Below are 16,164 nucleotides of genomic sequence, written 5' to 3' on the forward strand. Positions count from 1 at the left end.
GCGCAGATGTCATCCATAAAATCTACTTGCTGCTGTGGCCTTAGCAGGTCACGTGACTCTATGACTGCATATACTATGTTGACTGCTGGTGAACATCATTTGACTACAAATGTATATGGATAACATCTGTGCGCGCATCAACTTTCGTCCATTTCCAAAGAAAAAAACTGGAAGTTTCAATCATACTGTAGATGAAGGACATGAAGATGATGTGACAGAACAAAAACGAAGAATCTATTGTTTGGTTTACCATACTCTGGTTCAATTTTCCTGGTCACTCAGATTTCATAAATCAGTACAACTTTTTTTGCCAATCTTTTTTAATTTCTTTGCATGCTCGCATCAGTTTTGGGGATCCCAGAGAATGTCATCCACATAATCGAATCAACATGGCCTAAAGCAAGCAAATAATTTCCTTAATCAATAAGAACATGTAGTAATCACCTTCTTGGCAAAGATAAGCTAGCCTTTCATACTTATTCACTCACAGACACATCGAAAACTATACCTCCATTATCACGGAGGTAATAAGGAAGATTGACGAAAAAGGAAGACTGGCACCCGACATCATGATCATAACTCAAGTAAGTCAACAAGGAAGATGTAACGTTGGGTAACATAAATTCGTGGGGTACTTAAATTCGGGATTTTTCGAAAACGGGGTATTTAGGGATATGTGCTAGATGCAACATCAGTAATACCACTAGAAATGCAAACTTGACAGACTAACACATTCAGAACACTGCCTGAAAAGCTTCGATAACCATGCATTAGAAGTTGGCTACGTCAAAAACTCTCCGTCCCTTATTGACAGAGTCTGGGGGCTTCGTGGGAGACTCACACTGCACGGTTGTTCGCTGGTTTATAAGACAAATGTCACATCTCCTGCCTGCTAAACACAATTATTTACAAGACAACTTATTACAATCTCTTTTGCTAACCTGCAACTGGATTCTAAGTGTGATCAATCATCAAAACTCCTCTTTGTTGCTACAACCTACGGCACGTGTATTTTCCCGCCGCCATATTGTTACCCAGAATCATGTCGTCAAGCAGACGACAAAAGGTTTGTGAGGAACACTTTTTTGTCTAAATGTTGCGTGTGATAGTGGACTGAAGACGATATTTTCCTCAAAGTTTGCTCCTAACACAACAAGGAACACATGGACATAGTAGTATAACCATTGCTACGGCATCCAGCTAACTTGCCATGAATAATGTACACGTTGCCATGACGGTGGGGATCGACTTTGAGTGACGTTCAGCCCACTCAACAAACGGGATGTTAGCAAAGGCCTGATGTGTGCGGTGCGGCCGTTTTTTCGTGTATTTTTTTTACTTGGACCAGGCACTAGAAGGTCTAGCAGGCGTGAAGCCCGTGGTGGATGACATCTTGGTCTGGGGAGAAGGAGAAACCCTGGCAGAAGCCACCACAGATCATGACAGGAACCTGAGAACCCTCATGCAGAGGTGTAGGGAGCGCAATCTGAAGTTGAATCAAGACAAGATCAAGCTCCGGATGCAAGAGGTTCCATTCCATGGTCATCTCATCACAAGCCAAGGATTGAAACTGGATCCTGGCAAGGTCGCGGCAATAGCTAAGATGCCCCGACCAACTGACGCACAAGCAGTACAACGGCTGATTGGCTTCGTGACATACCTGGCCAAGTTTCAGCCAAAGCTCAGCGACGTGTGTGAGCCTTTGAGGAAGCTGACTGTGAAAGACAGCGAGTTTGAGTGGCTGGGCGCACACGAGAAGATACTGGAGACCCTGAAGGAGTTGGTATCCACGGCACCAGTGCTGAAGTACTACGACCCAACCGAGGAGTTGACTCTCCAGACTGATGCATCAAGCACGGGGTTGGGAGCGGCCATCATGCAAAATGGCCAGCCTGTGGCGTATGCCAGCCGAGCATTAACTACAGAGGCATTTCGATAATTAGCTGTTTAGGGAAATTATTCTCATCTATTTTGAACGTACGTTTAGTCAAATTCTCTGAACAAAACAACCTCTTTCAACCCCATCAAGCCGGATTTAGAAAAAACTTCAGAACCACTGATAACCTGTTTGTTCTAAGCACACTAGTTACAAAATACCTGAGCAATAATTCTCAACTCTACGCATGCTTTATAGACTTCAGCAAAGCGTTTGATTCTGTTTGGCGTAACGGTCTCATGTATAAATTGAATAAACTTGGCATAGGTGGTAATTTTCTCAAAGTTATAGAAGGTATGTATTCTAATACTATGAACTGCGTGAAGTCTAGAAATGGTCTGACTGAGACTTTTGTTACCGAGTGTAGGGTAAAACAAGGATGTAATTTAAGTCCAACGTTGTTTAATCTATTTGTGAGCGATATTATATGTCAATTCAACAACACTCTCTGTAATCCTCCAGTTATGCATAACAAAGTGGTCCCCTTTCTATTATATGCTGATGACTTGGTCATCTTCTCCGAGTCAAAACAGGGACTACAACATTCCCTGAATAATCTAGAAAAGTACTGTTCACATTGGAAACTAAATGTAAACCTTAGAAAAACAAAGATTATTGTTTTTTCAAAAGGTGGTCGCTTACCAAAAAACTATTCTTTTGTATTTGATAGTCATATTGTAGAAATTGTTACGTCATATACTTATCTAGGTATAGTTGTAAACTCAGCTGGCACGTTCAAAGCAAATAACAAATCTTTAAGTTCCAAAGGTTTAAAAGCTCTATTTGCAATCAAACAGTCACTGGATAAAGCCAATGCCCCATTATCTGTTAAAAACAAACTTTTTGATTCCTGTGTAAAACCTATTCTACTCTATGGCTCAGAAATTTGGGGCGCAGTTAAAAGTCCTAAATTCTGTCCCATCGAATCCGTCCATCTTAAATTCTGCAAACAGTCCCTAAATGTTCCCAGATCAGCCAGTAACCTTGCGTCAAGAGCGGAGCTAGGAAGGTACCCAATTCAAGTTGAAGCATCCCTTAACGCCATCAAACATTTCCTCAGAATGCGCCAGAACGTGCCAGCTGACAGTCTACAAGCGGACGCTCTTTCATGTCAATTTCTGCTAGATTCTAATGGTAAAAGATGCTGGGCGTCCGGTGTGCGTAAGATACTAGAAGGGTGTGGTTTTGCCTTCGTTTGGAGCCCCCAGGTATCCCTGGGAACAAACATGACTCCTATCATCAATTCCATTAGCCAACGTTTGAAAGATATTTACACCCAAACATTCTCATCCGAAATTCACAATGATGATAGAGAGAAATCTTATAGCAACAAATTACGAACTTACCGACTGTTTAAGTCCCTGTATAAGGAAGAAGAGTATTTATCTATAAGTAACATACAGCATAGAGTAGCTGTCACTAAATTCAGGATTAGTTGTCACAAATTACATATTGAAACAGGAAGGCACAACCGCACGCTTCTAGAACATAGAATTTGCCAATTTTGTGAGTTAAATCAAATAGAAGATGAGCGGCACTTCATTTTAGATTGTAAACTTTACGATATAGAAAGAAATGTTCTTTTCAAATGTATTAATGAGAAATTCCCATACTTTGAATATTTAAACGCAACGGATAAATTCATATTTTTGTTGCGTCTAGATAACCCTTGTATAAGAAACATGATCTGTTCATACATCTACACATGTACAAAGAAGCGAGAAGAAGTTGACTTTACTAGATTAGCTTAGCTTATCCTTTTCTTCTACCATGTATGTTTACACAATGTACTGTACATATTTCACTGTATATGTCACTTAGATGTTAGTTAGGTTTGTGTTAAACGACCTGTATCTAGCCCCTCGGGGCACGAACATACAATAAAGGTCTTCAATCAATCAATCAATCATTAACCGATGCTGAGACAAGATACGCCCAGATAGAAAAGGAAATGCTAGGTGTAGTCTTTGGTTTAGAGAGATTTCACCAATACACCTATGGCAGAGAGGTGAAGGTACAGACCGATCACAAACCACTGGAAATGATTGTCCTAAAACCTCTCCACGCAGCCCCTAGGCGGTTGCAACGCATGCTGATGCGTCTACAGCAGTACAACGTCACAATAGCATACAAGCCAGGAAGTGAGTTGTACTTGGCGGATACTCTCAGTCGTGCCTACTTACCGCTAGAAGAGAAGAGAAGCAAGACCGAGTTGGAGACTGAACAAGTCAACATGGTCGACGAGCTGATCATGTCAAGTCCAACGATAGAAGACATTCAACGGCACACAGAAAATGACCAAGAGATGCAGAAACTGAAACAGTACATTCGGGACGGCTTTCCTGAGAAAGGAAAACTACCAGCAAGCATGGTACCCTACTTCCACGTCAGAGATCAACTGACATTCCAGAATGGAACATTGTTCAAGGGCCAGTGCGCAGTCGTCCCGAAGACACTGAGATACGACATGTTGAAGCGACTACACGCATCACACATGGGGACTGACGCGTCCCTCAGGCATGCAAAGGAATGCATTTACTGGCCTGGTATGAGTGCCCAGGTCAAGGATTTTGTGGAAAAGTGTGACGTGTGCCAGGCGATGGGAATCAGACAGCAAAAGGAAACCCTGATTCCACACCCAGTTACACAGCGCCCATGGGAAAAGGTAGGCATCGACCTTTTCACCCTACATGGCAGAGAATACGTCATCACGGTAGATTACTACTCCAACTACTTTGAGATTGACACATGCGAAACAGACACAAGAGCCACCACCATCGTCAGGAAGCTGAAGATGCAGTTTGCCAGGCATGGCATACCTGACATAGTGATGACAGACAACGGACCGCAGTTCGCGTCCTCAGAGTTTGACAAGTTTGCACAAGAGTGGAACTTTCAACATCAAACGTCATCACCAGGTTACCCGCAGAGTAACGGAAAGGTGGAGAACGCTGTGAAGACGGCAAAACGGCTCATGGAAAAGGCAAAACTAGCGCAGGCCGACCCGTACCTAGCGCTGCTGGACTTTCGCAACACGCCAACTCAAGAGATCGGAAGTAGTCCGGCCCAACGTCTCTTTAGCAGAAGGACGAAGACTACCCTGCCGATGAAGACGACCCTACTAGAACCGAAAGTTCAGAGCAACATTCCACGCAAGCTCCACCAAGCAAAACAGAGGCAACGGAAGTACTACAATAGAGGAGCTAGAGACATGCCACCTCTAAACGTTGGAGATACAGTTCGATGTGAACCCAACACGCACAGAACAAACCAGTGGAAACGCGGAAAAGTTGTAGCAGATCTTGGCGGAAGATCATACGAAGTGGAGACAGAAGATGGTGGAAGATATCGTCGTAACAGAAGACACCTACGACAATCAAAAGAAACACCAACAGTTGCAAACGACATGGAGATTGAGAACCACACTCCGGCTGAAACAACAATGGCAACGACACCTGCAGCAGAGCCGACTGTAGAAGGTGCCGCTGAACAGCAAACAACAACGCGATCCGGTCGAACAGTGAGGCCACCAGCCCACCTGAAGGATTACGTACGCGAATAGATTTGCATGAAGCATAATACTAACTCGAGGACAGTACTAACTAACTGATGAGAGAACTGCAAGGAAAACACAAGGACTCTAAAGCACACAAAGAGTGCCAAAGAACTCTAAGGCCAAAGATATGGATAACACTGTATAAGATCTGAAATGAAAAGTTGAGAAATGTATAATCTGAGAACTTAACTAAAGAAAAGGGGATGTAACAAGATGTAACAAGATGTCACATGTGTGCTAGGTTAGCAACATTAACATATAGACTAACACGCATGCCTAAGAGTAAGACCTCAAGAGACTACCTGGCAGACTAAGAGAGCGTCTGTCCAGCTTAGGAATAAACCATCAGAAAGTGCATACTGGAGTGGTGTTATTCATTGGAACCCTACCAAGAGGTAGAAGAACAGTCCACGACGAGACAGGACGTGTTACAACGTCTATATCCATAGCACTCTCCTCAAGCCAAGGATGGAACGAATAGCTGCTGTATAAAATGTGATTAGCGGTAAGATATTCAAGACGAATCTTCTCTCCCGAATTAATGTGCCCCCCTGTCCGACAACACTGTCATCGTGCGTGCGGCGGACGGTAGTTTCAAGTTGAAATATTATGGTGTCAGCACGACTAGAGACAAAATCTACCATATATATGATTAGTGCAAAGATAGTACATGATACTGACAGAATAATAGAAAAAAAGGATGGTTTATTGTTCTGCTAGATTGATTTCAGTCAACCATTATCGGAAAAATCCCGAATTTATGTTACCCAACGTTAAGTAGCCTGAGTGCCAGCCTTTTTAGCTTCCGTACGCTACCCAAGCAGCGGAGCGTAGACAACTGCACTACCGCAGAGCATCGACTGGCGGCCAAGAGTTGTGGCTAGTTTAAAGTTTTCCAATATGCTGTTCACAAAACATCATGATCAGCCCCGTGAGCAATAGTCTGACCATTTAACCTCCTTGGTCTGTAATAAGAACGCAACCTGGCGCTGCTGCTATCTGAGAACTTTCCCCAGCCCGCCTGAGTGGGAGAGCTGTTGTTGTTCCGGCCCGCCAGCTGGGCGGTGTTAGTTCATGTTTGACAGATGCTCCTGGCACGCAGCAGACATCGGTCCGCGGCGGGAAGTGAGCGGCCATTGTTCTCAAGTTTGCCCGGCCCAAGCAGGTAATTTGGCTCGGAGATCTTGCTGTTTCACACTCTAACTGAACTAACTACATACTACAACGACACCATGATGAACGCCTGATGTCGTCTTCCGTGTCTAGGGAACCTAACCCATGTTAGGGTATCTGGGTAAATGTTATATTTCAAATCGGTCCTATGAAGTTTACAGATGCGCCACAGCCTTCAAGTTGGTACTCCGAGTACTTCCAGATACACGTAACGTTACATGTTACTCCACATCGTTGTTGTTCTAATGCTTAACGTCTATCTTGGCGTCTAGGTTGCGCTGGTTTGAAGTTTGTGCTTATAAACTATCTTAAGTACAAACTTTTAGAGTAAAGTAGAGTCTTCTTTTGTCGTGTTGCTGATCAATTAGGGTTTGTGGAAAAGGCCGGGTTGTCTACCTGGCCTGTCTACCTGGCCTGTCCACCACGTTAACTTCCGCCGACAGCCACGTGCTCACATAGCCCCTCCACTCTGTATTGATGCCAGGGGACATACTCTGGCCCGGCCTCTGGCAACATCTGTTTTTTTTGCCTACAGTCAGGCCGACAGTTACGTGGTTCCTTTGTTTAGCCAAACTGCTAGTAACGCTGTTCGCTACACCAACCACGAGAACCTTTTCCTTCTCCGTCATTGTTACTGTTTATCTGCTTGCATACCCTTAGAAATTCACAAAAGTAAACAAATATCTAAATCAGCAGTTTATTTCTACTTTACTTATAGATTTCTGGTCAATACGCTATATGCTATACCATACACTTGGTGTAGTTTGAATACATTCCGCTAGAGGGCGCAGCTGCATATGTGTCTGAACATTTGTGGGGGTATGAATGGGGGGATCTGAGTAGCCTGACGTGGTAGACAGGCCAGGTAGACAGGCCAACTAGCCAGGCCAGGTAGACAGCCTAGCCTTTTCCGCAAACCCAATAAATTATGCTATGAATTATTATCGGATTTTCCTGTTATCGGTCTGAAATTTAGGGACTCGAACGATATAACGTGTTGGGACGGAGATGGCCCTGTCCGAAATTTTTTAATTCATTCTTTTGATATAACGTTACCTAAGAAATTTTATGGTCGGTGTCAAGCCAAATTTCTGCCCCTGCTAAATTGTGTTTGCCCCAGCACTCAGCATTTTGCAGTGGGCAGTGTGAGAAGTGCCTCACACTTAGCGTCCGTTGCAGGCTTCTCCCACGGTGACTTTTCAACTTATCGGGGCCAGATTCTTTTACAGGGGGGCCGTATCTGCATGGAGACCGTATCTGCATGGAGACCGTATCTGCATGGAGACCGTATCTACATGGAGACCGTATCTGCTTGAGGCCCAGTATCTGCTTGGGATCCTGTAACCGGCATGTGGAAAGCCTGTGCTTTGTCGCCTTCAGCAAAGGATGTGCGAACTTCCCGTAATAAACACGACCAGTGTAGGGAAAAACGTTCACGCCCTATTCACGCCCCTCCACGTGAAGCTCCTTGGTGCGCGGTGACCCGCAACTTTCTAACGGTCGTACAAGAGCCTGTCCGAGAGAGCGAGGGCCGAACGGGCAGCCAGAGAAATCTGAGAATTCACCCAGTTGAGGGAAGGACAATCCCGTCCACTATTAATGTTCACGTGTGAATTGCTTCTCGTGGTACTGTGAATTACTTCTCGCGGATATATTAATTGGCCTTTGGAAAGACTTTCTTAATCACCACAACCTTTGCTGAAAGTGCAAGCTTGCCGCACTGCAGTTACAGGATCCCAAGTAGATATGGGGCCTCAAGCAGATATGGCCCCCAGCCAAAGAACCTGGCCCTGATAAGTTGAAAAGTCAACATGGGAGAAGCCTGCAACAGGAGGCTACACCTCACACTTATGGGGCAAGTTTAGGGCAAGGTAAGTTTCTAGCAGAAGTCTGAGCTGATTTTTCGACACTATGTTCGGGCGGTTGTTGATCAACAGTTGGATATAAGGCGAGAATGGGCAGTCGGCTGTACATTTTACCTGCAGTCCTTAACTGGGCGTAACCTTAAAAGTCATTTCAAGATGTATGTTTTGCAATGAGTTAGTTTCATAAGTACTACTGTATTTTCTTGATTAAAGTATGCACCCCAATCGAATTACGCACCCCTAATTTGAGGCTAGTTCCACACAAATTTGCAGGACTTAAAGTCAAAAACCTCAAATAAAGTATGCATCCCTTCTCCAATAATCTTGAACACATTTTGAACAGGAAGAATTCAAATTTATGTTCCTTCTCTTTTCTCCAGGTAATTTTGCTTAAAGGACTTCTTCAAAATGCCATTCCTTAGATTCATAAAAGATTCTCTTGTTTACCCTGCCAGCATCATCTCTGCAAACTTGAGAATTGCCTATGATAAGTTACAAACTTCTCAAATAGGCAGGTATTGAGCCATGCATTGTTGCACCACAACTGGGTTCCTGGCTTGATTGAGCAAGGGTTTGAGGTCCTCATCCAATTTGTCCTGGCAATATTATATTCCTCAAATAAAATACACACCCTGACTTTGGCAATGACTTGTGATGCCTTTTGAACTTTGAAATGTTTGAAAAGTGCATACTTTATTCAAGAAAATATGGTAGTGTGACCCCGTTCATACTAAGTCGTGCAAGTCCCCCAAATCGCCGAGGCGGGATTGATGTGGCCTAGTATGAATGCATCCCCTAGAGAATTGATTTTGTTAACTTTCAATAACTGAAGCAGTTGTGGATTGATCTGCATGATATTTGGGAAGGTAAGGTCATCAGTTTACGTGCAGGACCAGTTCACAGTGGGTTATTGGCGTGCCATTGTGCCAACGTCAAGGTCAACTGCAAAAAAAGAAAATTCTCTTGGGCAGGAAAGAAGTACTAGACAGTACGTTCATGTTACCTCTGTGCATGTATCTTATTCATTCAGTGCATTTGAATAAGTTTGCATCCAGCAAAATAGTCTGATTGTCCATGGTGATCTTACGTATGTTCTTCCAACGAGCTCTCGAAAACTGCATGTTATCAAGTGACTGTCCTCGCTCAAGCCAGTGTTTTCAAATAGCATTTTGCATTACATGTACGTGATTCTGCTGGTGACGCTTATTTCCAATCAACTGTTGGTCAGCGCGCAGAAAAGTGAAAGTTTTAGCTGTCAATAGGATATTTTGGTCGTGTTTTTGAATAGTAAAATCTTGTTGCGGCCGCCAACTGGAGGTGCGGGATCACATTAGGCTGATTTTGCATAATGTGCAAATTCGATGTACAGTGTTGACAGCCACTCGAAGGAGTAGGGCAAGTCTACATAATGTCAAGTCAGTTCATCAGTACAGTAGAATGCGCTTAACTGCACATGCCATTTGTCAGCGTATTTGGTGCAATTATCCGGCTGGTGCAATAATGCGAAGTTGTCCAGCTGGACCGGTAGTACACTGTATCATACAGGAGGTGAATAGTCTTTTTACCTTGGTGTGCTGTATGAACTTGTTAGCACACATTTGGATGTTTGAAAGCTTTCATTATACAGGTACAGTGCAGACTAACACCGAAGATTCCACCTCTTGTTTTGGCCACTTTCATGATTGTGTTAAAACAGTTAACTTCAAATTCTCAGGAAAAACATCTCAGGACAGAGTGAGTAAAATCAGTAAGCGCCAGAAGGGCCGCTCAACTCTAAACAACAGGCACTAAATATCTAGCGAGGTCAACGCCCACAGAGCCGGACTTTTCAGATGCAAACTAGCCAATTAACGCCAATCCACGGACGTAAACAATCCAATATGGCGGACTCATCTGCATATTTGGGACGGGATTCATGTGGCGTGTACCCTGTATAGTGCCGCGGGCCGCGCCGTGTATTTTGTTAAAAAAGTGACTTTACAGGCGTGTACAGCACGGAAACTGAGTACACATTTATGGGACAACATTTTGCACATGTTTATGGTGTTAGAGTTAGCGCCCGTGTCACAATGTCCGACATTTTGGCTGATATATTGGGCATTCGCTAAAAGCCATTTTTGCTGGGCATTCGCTAAAAGGCCAGGTAAGAATCTTCAAGTTCACTTTATTTAACTTTGGAACGATGGATTAACTAAGTCTTGAAACTCAGGATAAATTAATGGGAGCACAACCTGAGCTAGTCTGTATAATGCAAACTCCAGCTGTCCGGGGGTTTCTCTCCCCTCCCCGCGGTGGCGAGGCGGTTACAGGACGGTGAGTCGACACGGGGCTTTATTGAATTCAGACTGGTCCTTTGGAGACCCCAAACTAATGTGCGCGGGCGAAAAAAAGAAAAATCCAGCAAAAAAAAACCCCACAGGACTACAAACTTAAGGTGGTATTGTGAATTGAACCACAGAACAGTGTATCAATAAAACAACAAGGATATACCGTAGGAGATTCTTTTTACACAACCAGGCAGTTCTCCTGTCAGAAGCTCTGAAGAAGGTGTCTGACAGAAATCGAAACGTTAGCAGGTGAAATTACCTGGTTGTGTAAAAAGAATCTCGTATCTCTATATTCTATCAACCTGATGAAATTATTTTCGGAAATCAAACACCAAGTCTTTATTTGTAGGAGGTACATGCCTTGTTCATCTTAGCAGACTCAGCTCAAGTGATCGATGTTTAATATATTGACAAGAACGATCAAATATGTACACTATTAGATGGTATTTGGCTCCAAGGACTGTGGATGATATATGACTGAGATAAGAATACTCATAAAGGCAGTTTCAACATACATGACATTGAGCTCCATATTAAGTATTCCATAGTTCACACAAATCTCGCTGTGAGTTTTGATAGCAATGCCTCAACTCCTCTCCCATGTCTCTCATCGTTGCAAAAAAGAATGTGTGAGAGCCACTCTGGATAGGACGTCTTTGAAAGCGTCTGGATGATACTCGCTGGCCGCCACGAGTCTCTCGTACAACAGTGCAAGGAGGTTAAACCTCCTTGAACAGTGCAAATGTACATCCCCCTGATGTATTTTGTGGTAGTGCATAACAAGTTTTAGCTGTAGACGACAAGCTGGCACAATGCTGGTCTTTTGCGGGCAAAATAAGTCGGCAATTTCCGGAGGTCTGTGGAGCCTCCAAGGAGCGCGGACATGTAACAACATGCGGAAATTTGGCTTCCGAAGTGCTGCTGCATGCAATTTGGCACTTATTTTCTTTAACATCGACTTTCTTCTGCTTTGCCTACTTTATATCTTGAGTGCTGTCTTCAAGTTCAAGCCAAGGAAGGAACAACAGCAGCTGTATAAAAGGTAGTTAGTGGCACGATAAATATGACAACCTTTTTCCCCGGAAAAATAATACACCAGGCCGAGAGCATGATCGATCTCAGCGCACCAGACAGTTTACTATCCACACTGCGCAATTATCGGATCATCCTAATATAAGTTATGGGACAGAGCCGAAGTCGCGCGGAGAGAACCTAGTCCCTGCAGATGGGCAGTTCTAAACACGGGTGGGTGGGTGGGTGTAAACAAACACGTCCAGTGCCGTCTCCCCAGTCCCATCCCCATAATCTTCCTTGCCACAACCTACAGGTCGGCTCTCCCCTTGCTCTTCGGTGTTGCGGATGTCTCCGAATAAAGAAGGGCCGTGTGGACAGGCACACCTGCCTTATATAGAGTTATTTAAATTAGGATATTATGGCTGACCAATCATGGCGCAATGTGAATAGTTTACTATCCACACTGCGCAATTATCGGATCATCCTAATATAAGTTATGGGACAGAGCCTCCGTCGCGCTATCCCTCTTCCAAGTCCCGGCGAAGGGTACACCTTAATCTTTCACATACTTCCACCTGGAAGTTTATCCCCACACTCATGACTCCCCTCACTTGATCCCCAGACTAATCCTAAACGTCTTCTACTGAAAATCAAAACGTATTAAATTTGTTCATACCCCTAAATCAATAACTTAAAAGAAAGAAAGACGCAGAGGCAACTCGGTAAGATGACCAAAAACTTTATTTTCTTCCAAGCTTTATCTCAGTCCACCCGAACGTACGAATACAATTCCCTTCCATAACTAATACACAGGAATAGAAACATCCATGTGACAAATCTTAAACGTCTCCTCGGAACTCAAACTCAAACTAAAAGTTCGTACTTACCCCTTTGCTCTCCTGGGGACTTAGAAACATTAGAAGGCTTTCTTTAGTCCCCTCAACTCATTATTTCCCTCATATAGTTCCACAGCCTGCCTCACCTCTGCTGATGCTAACCTTGATGCTGGCCCCCCGGAACTCATCACCCTCCCAACCTTCATATAATGGGCGGCCGTTTGTTTGGTGAACCATCCCACATGCTCCATCACCTGTTGTTCAGATGCTCCCGCCATGTGTAACGCTATTGCGCATCCTGCCCTGCAACCGTGAAGTGTTTCGCCTTCATCAATTCCTAACCTCTGCAAATACCTACGGAAAGAATTACCCACGGCCGCTGTGGATGGTTGTTCCGCCAGTACCAACCCCTCTCTCGAGGTAGCTCTGAACAAATACCCTCCGCCTAGATCTATATTGATATATCTAGCGAGCTCCACATACCAATCGATAGCTTCCACCGGGCACGTGGACTTGTCCCCTGTTTTCTCCAAAATAAACAGGTTGGACCTGCCATCTTTCAAGGTTTTCCCCCACACATGGTTCAGAACCAGTGCCCCCGACGGCAACCTTGAGACCTCGGCTGTCCTCGTTCTCATAAGGTCCGCTACACGATCTCCAGAGAAGAATGCCACCCTAAAGATCGCCTGATCCCTGGCCATAGAAAACAAAGTTACCGCCGACCTTTCAGAAGCTATCTTTTCTGAAATAAAGCTACAGATCCGCACTATCTTATCCAGAAACACAGGCTTGGCTTGGTGTGGGGTTGACCCTTGAGCCAACTGTTCCGCTGTCACCGAAGCTAAGTAACGCTTAACCATCTTACCCGCCGCTGGGTTTCCCACTCCTAACCTATCATCCCATTCGCCCCCTCTACCGACATCGTTGAAAATTGCTCGAAGCTTCCCTATATATGTGTCCACCGTTTTAAAGGCTAACCTGGAAGGACAAACACACCGATTATTTTCGCCCTTACATCCTGATTCATGGACCTTCGTTTTGCCCTTCCGGTCTATCCAGATCAGAAATCTTACAATATCTGACGGGGTTGCTGTACCTAACGCCTTTGGCGGGACCAGTGTTTTCAAGAAATCTTTCAACAGCTCGCTCATAGCTGTTTTCTGCTTACCATATGCCGAATCAGTATGCTCTTTCATAACCTGCTGTAACCTGCTATCAATAGCCACGTGGTCTACAACCATGCCCCTGACCGTGGTCGCCGACACGATCGGAACCTTCGCCGTTCCACATCTTTGGCAAAAGTTAAAATCGAAATCATTAGGGTAACAACAAGCTACACATTTTACCGCAGGTACCCAGAGCCTTGGCGCCCCACTGAACTCTACACCACCAGGGCTACCAACTAACTCCTTTCCTTGTTTACTTCGGCACGCGCGTGCCGCTTTAAGATTAAACTGGTTGTCCGATTCCCCTTGTAGTGGGTTGAACAATTCTGCAGGAAGCGTCCGCCACGGTCCTTCTGGGATCTGAAATGAACACCAATACAGAGACCCCCGTAAGAAAACTTCTACAATTCATACCAATGACTATGTTCTGCTGAATAGCTACCTACTAGTAGTCTTTTCCTTTCATTTTGCCGTTTCACTCCCTCCACTTTCTTCGAACAGGATTGCCCACAAGTCCCAAACGGTTATCTTCAACTGCCAGCCGCCTTTCCTTGTCGGGAAGTATAGCACTGGCTGGCCCGCGCATGCTACTCGCAACTTTTTCGTAGCTTTCCTCTCTACTATTGGCCACCAATATTCCGCGGGAAACGTCTTAGGGACTATCATTACCACTCGCGCCTTCTGCTGTATCACAAAGGTTACTAAGGGGCCAATGACCGCGAACGGCGGGAACATGTACGAATTCCTGTTTGACAGGTCTTGCGCAAACACATTAACGCCGTCACAATACGGAGTTGGGTACGGGCTGAAAAACTTCAACTTTTGACCCTGCCTTGTTAACTGCACATTAGATGGCAATGCCATCAGGTCCGTGTCAAAACCGCCTTGTCCTCCTAACTCTGAATCTACGCGTAGGAACACTTTCCTGTGTAGCATCGCGTCCGAGGGCTTGCGTTCGCGCGACGGAGCGTCCGCTTCGTTTTCTTTAGACGGGGTGAAAACCAAATTTAACTCCACATTAAGCTTCACCACCTCCTCCCACAAACCGCGTATGGCCCTTGACAGTTGCACACTTTTCCCTCCTTGATTGTTCCACGCCGAAATCAAGTTTGTGTTATCAACAAGAGCGTCTACTCTCTTATCCCGCACCCTTCCTTCCAAAGCTACCAACACACGCCTGAGGGCTTCTGTTTCTTTGACAGCTATGATATCTCTCTGTTCACGCCCCGTCCAATAATCTCCAAACTGCACTCTACCGTCTTCGGTTACAAGTGAGCCTCCCCATCTAAAACCCGATGCATCTGAGTACAACTGAATCGACTAGTGCTTCTCTGCCCTCCAAGGGACATGCCCTTCCCATTGGTCCAGGAATCTCCAATGTTCGATCTCCTTTCTGACATTACCCGAAATCCGTACACCTGTATTCCGTTTACTTGCCAAACTCATAGCATGGAACATCTCTCTACAATATAACCGCGCTGCTGGAACGGCTAAACCAAAAGACACCAATTTCCCTGTCATTTTCTGTATTACAGAAATGGGCACCGTGTCTTCACTCAACACTTTCTCCCGCAATGTGGCGAAAGAGGTCTTCTTCCTTTCTGGCAGCCTGAAAGCTGTTAAAATAGAGTCCGACTCCATACCCAGGAACTCCAAACATTGCACCGGATCTAGTTGCGATTTCGCAATCCCCAAGAAGAACCCTAAAGAGACCAGAACACTACACATGATGAAACAGGCTGCCTGTGCTGCTTCGAAGTCTGTTTCCTGACTTCTCCGACCTTGCCCCTTTATCGCGCTAGGGACTTGTAACTGGCCCGCATGCCTGTCGTCAATATACAGAGAGGACGGTACCCCAAGCTCTCTGATTCTGTGCATTGCTACGTTACCTAAAGTCTGGTAAATCATACTACTACAGGACCAGCCAAATAGTATCGTGGCTGACACGTAGAATGTACCGCCCCACTGATAGCCCACCAGAGGCTTGCTCCCTTCTGAAATGAGCACGTGGTCGTAACCACTTTTATCATCACACTTCGTCTGGTAACTACCTTGTTCCACATAACGCGTTAGATTCGCCACAGAGTCCAAAGAAAAAGGGCAGTCTTTCATCCAAAGGTTGAGATATCTTAGATCATGGCATAACCGGGGCTTAGACGGCTCCACCGTCAGTGGTAAGACTAGATATGGGGGGGGGCACCTCCCCTACTCTACCCCAGATGTTCGCCGCCCCCGTTATTATACGGTCCTCAATAGCCCGGGATACAAAGTCCGCAAATGGCGCGCAACTG

The 16,164-nt window shown here is 44.9% G+C and overlaps 1 protein-coding gene and 1 long non-coding RNA gene across 3 annotated transcripts in view; one reads left to right on the forward strand and one right to left on the reverse strand.

Annotated features, from left to right (window-relative positions):
- LOC136444474 (uncharacterized) overlaps positions 1-16,164 on the reverse strand; it is a 456,752-nt gene that overhangs the window by 417,216 nt on the left and 23,372 nt on the right. The gene's annotated exons all lie outside the window — the stretch shown is intronic.
- LOC136444457 (FRAS1-related extracellular matrix protein 1-like) overlaps positions 6,372-16,164 on the forward strand; it is a 64,083-nt gene continuing 54,290 nt past the window's right edge. The window contains exon 1 of one of the 2 annotated variants that reach the window (XM_066442003.1): positions 6,372-6,657. The gene's annotated coding sequence lies outside the window, so the exon portion shown is untranslated. The remainder of the gene's footprint in view (positions 6,658-16,164) is intronic. The other variant, XM_066442002.1, reaches the window with a different exon arrangement.

The sequence above is a fragment of the Branchiostoma lanceolatum genome, chromosome 11, assembly GCF_035083965.1.
Source record: "Branchiostoma lanceolatum isolate klBraLanc5 chromosome 11, klBraLanc5.hap2, whole genome shotgun sequence".
Lineage (NCBI taxonomy): Eukaryota > Metazoa > Chordata > Leptocardii > Amphioxiformes > Branchiostomatidae > Branchiostoma > Branchiostoma lanceolatum.